At 38.3% G+C, this 3,915-nt stretch overlaps 1 pseudogene; it reads left to right on the top strand.

Annotated features, from left to right (window-relative positions):
* Positions 1-1,037: 1,037 nt before the first annotated feature.
* On the top strand, positions 1,038-3,127 carry LOC140513201 (protein SDA1 homolog; annotated as a pseudogene).
* The last annotated feature ends 788 nt before the right edge of the window (positions 3,128-3,915 follow it).

The following is a 3,915-nucleotide window of genomic DNA, read 5'->3' as shown; positions in this document are numbered from 1 at the left end:
TTGGTCATGTCGGAACACATCTCTTACCCATAGTTGTAAATGGTATATGTTCTGATTCTATTCCACTATAAAAGGAATATTATGGTATTTAATGCTAAAGTCATATGCCCACTTAGAATGCATTGTGGAATATGGTAAAAGGCATTCATCTAAGCTTAATTTCTGTAAGTGTAAAGAATTGTTTTTCTGGGTAATTTATATAGTCAAACACCGGGTTCATTTTTTCTGCTTCTTCATTGCCATTAATCTATTTTTCAAGCAATATCAGATTGCTTTGATAATTGCTGCTTTATACTATGGTTTGATATATTTTTTTGTATTCTTTCTTCATCTCTACTTTTGATATTCTAGATCTTTTGATTATCTCAATGAATTTTATTACCATTTATCAGTTCTATAAAGTATTACTTTTGCTTCCTGGGTTTTGTTGTTATTAATCCCATTAACATTTGTGGGATTATTTCATAGTTGACAACTTTGGTGAAGCTATTTTGTCAAATAGTATCTTTGATGATACTCTAGCATTTTCCAACCATCACATCTTCAGTAAAAGGGATACATTAATATTCTGTTTGCTACTCATTCAGTCATTATTTTTTTCTCTTGAATTATTGCTGTAACTAGCATTTCCAGAACTCCATCAAATAATATTGGGAAGAATAATTATGTTTTTCATTGTCATATTTATTGGAAATGATGATTAATGTATCCCCAATGAATATGATGTTTGTTTTTGGTTTTAGCTACATGATTTTTACAATAATAATAATAAAACTATGCCACACGGGTCAGTATGTAGAGCAAGCATTGCCATTTTGATCTTTGTTTAGTTTCAACAGAATATGTAATGTGTAACTATGATAAATAAGGAAACAATTTCTTAAGAATGAACAAATAAGTTTTTTCCAGGCCGAGCTCCCAGTGGCACTGGCTACCAGAAGTGGAACTCAGGACCCTCCTTGTTGCACAGCTGGTGTCGGTCTGAGGGTGAGGAGGATGGATCCCCACTTCTGCTCCCCCCACCCTCAGCCACCACCATGTCCAGCCGAAACAACAACAAGCTGCCCAGCAATCTGCCTCAGCTGCAGAACCTCATCAAGCGGGACCCCTCGGCCTACATGGAGGAGTTTATGCAGCAGTATAATCACCGTAAGTCCAATGTGGAAATTTTCAAATTGCAACCAAATAAACCCAGAAAAGAACTGGCTGAATTGGTGATGTTCTTGGCCCAGGTTGGTCACTGTTATCTAGGATATCTGGTCGACATCCCCCAACAGCTGAAGGAGTATCTTTCTTACAACCACACAGTCTTGGATACAGATCTTCGAATGACATTTTGCAAAGCTTTAATGTTGCTGAGGAACAGAAATCTCATCAATCTGACTGGTTTATTGGAGCTGTTCTTTGAACTTCTGCGGTGCCATGATAAGCTTCTATGAAAGACTTTGTACACACATATTGTGACTGATATCAAGAACAGCAATGCCAAACACAAGAATAATAAAGTGAATGTTGTGCTGCAGAACTTCATGTACACCATGTTGAGAGACAGCAACATCATGGCTGTTAAGATCTCTCTAGACATGATGATCGAGCTGTACAAGAGAAACATCTGGAATGACACTAAATCTGTCAACCTGATCACAACCGGGTTCTTTTCTAAAGTGACTAAGATACTAGTTGCTGGTTTAAAATTCTTCCTTGGTAAGAATGAAGATGAGAAACAAGACAGTGATTCCAAATCTGAGGATGACGGGCCCATAGCAAGAGATTTGCTTGTTAAATCTTGCCACAGGAAAGAAAACCTTCAAACACAGAAAGAAATTGGAAAAGGCCATGAAAGTCTTGAAGAAACAAAAGGAGAGAAACCAGAGGTGTTTAATTTCTTAGCCATTCATTTGATTCATGATCCTCAAGATTTGCAGAGAAGCTTCTGAAGCAGCTGGAGACCTCTAAAGAGAGATTGAAGTCAAGATGATGCTCATGGACTTCATCTCCAGATTAATGGGAATTCATGAGCTCTTTTTAACTACTATCCCTCCATACAGTGCTTCCTCCAACCCCATCAGAGAGAGGTGACAAAGATTTTTCTTTTTGCTCCCCAAGCAGCCCATTAGCTTGTACCTTCTGAGATTATCAAGCCCTTGCTAATGACTGTGGCCATAATTTTGTCACTGACGAGAACTCTGGGGAAGTTATGACTGTTGGAATCAATGCTATAAAGAAGATAATGGCTCAATGCCCTCTGGCCATGATCGATGACCTTCTCCAGGATCTGGCCCAGTACAAATCCCATAAAGACAAGAATGTGACCATGTCTGCCAGGACCTTAATTCAGCTTTTCTGAACCCTAAATCCACAGATATTGCAGAAGAAATTAAGGGTCACACCCACAGAGGCTTCAGTAGAAGCAAAAATTCAAGAACATGGTGAGTTAGACTCTAAAGATTACATTCCAGGGGCCAAAGTTCTTGACGAAAACAGAGGAGGATGAAGAAGATGACAATGGTTGGGAAAGTGCCAGCCTCAGTGAGGATGACCATGACTGGGTCCAGGTGCACCATTCCTCTGACCAAGAGCAGCAGGAAATAGCTGAGAAGCTGAAGAATATGTCAGTGGAGGAGCGAAAGTCCAAGGCAGCTGTGGTCAGTACCAGTTGGGTTCTAACCCATGAAGACTTCCAGAAAATCTGCTTTGCCCAGCTGAGGAAAGAAATGGACAATGCCCCAAGGAAATCCTAGAAGAAGAAGAATTTTGACATAGACAGCGAAGAGGAAGAGAGGGAGGAGTTGCTTTCCTTCAGGGACATCAGATATCTCCGTAAAAACACAAGTCTGACAAAGAGATGAGACTAGCAACGGCAATGGCTGGGAAAAAACACAGAAAAGAATTTGTGAAGAAGAAAACCAAGCTAAACCCATTTGCTAGTTCTACAAACAAAGAAAAGAAAAAACAGAAGAATTTCATGATAATGAGTTACAGCCATAACGTCCTGTCCAAAACAAAGCGTTCCTTCCAAGAATTGCCTTTGGCTCTACAGGATGCACTTTTGAAAGAGAAAAAAGCTAATGAAGTAACTCAACCAGAGGTGACAAAGTGCCGTTTTTGCGGTATTGCTTTGAAATAGCAAGGGATTTTTGTTGAAGTCAGGAAGGCAAGCTCCAAACATTGGAAAGTGTAGACTCCCAGAACCTCGGAGCTGGAAGAGACCTCAGGCGCCAGTCAGTCAGCCCAGATTCTCTCCATCCTGACAACTGGTCACTGTGCCTGTTTAATCATCATCGTGGAGAGGGCACCTGTACTAACTGCACAGGATGTTGCACTGGTTAAAAGTATTTTTATTTTGGAGATGGAAAATTATCAATATCTGTAAAAAAATTATTTGAAAAAATAATGTATTTATCCGATAGATACCTATTTCTTTGGCCAGCCCAGGATAATGCGATGCTGATGACAATGCAGGTGTAAGCCCTAACTTGATAAACTGCCTTGTGTTTGCCCGATGAGTCTGGTGACTGACTTACATTTGGGCAGACTATGATAATTCATGCTAAAGAGTTAAATTTTTTTAATATGCATAAGGAAATAATTGGTGAACATCTTGCTTTAAAAAAAAAGTTGAATTGTACATAAGAAAAAAATGAACATATAATATGTTTCACATATTGCTATTGAAAAAATCAGGGAGATATTGCTGCATTTAATAAAATATATATTCATTTAAAATATTATAAAATACAAACAGTACTTATTAATATTACAAATATTATTGTATTGAAGGGACTGTTAGTTTTTGCTGTTATATGGAATTTTGAGCTTGAAAAGTTGGAAACTAATGTTTTATATCTTTTCAGAATGATAACAAGGCAAGGAAATTTGAGTTTACCTTCAGGTCACAATGCTCTAGATGTATCA

This window comes from Notamacropus eugenii, chromosome 1 (assembly GCF_028372415.1).
Source record: "Notamacropus eugenii isolate mMacEug1 chromosome 1, mMacEug1.pri_v2, whole genome shotgun sequence".
Classification (NCBI taxonomy): Eukaryota; Metazoa; Chordata; class Mammalia; order Diprotodontia; family Macropodidae; genus Notamacropus; species Notamacropus eugenii.
The sequence above is the reverse complement of the archived record's forward strand: the minus strand, read 5'-3'. Positions and strand labels throughout refer to the sequence as shown.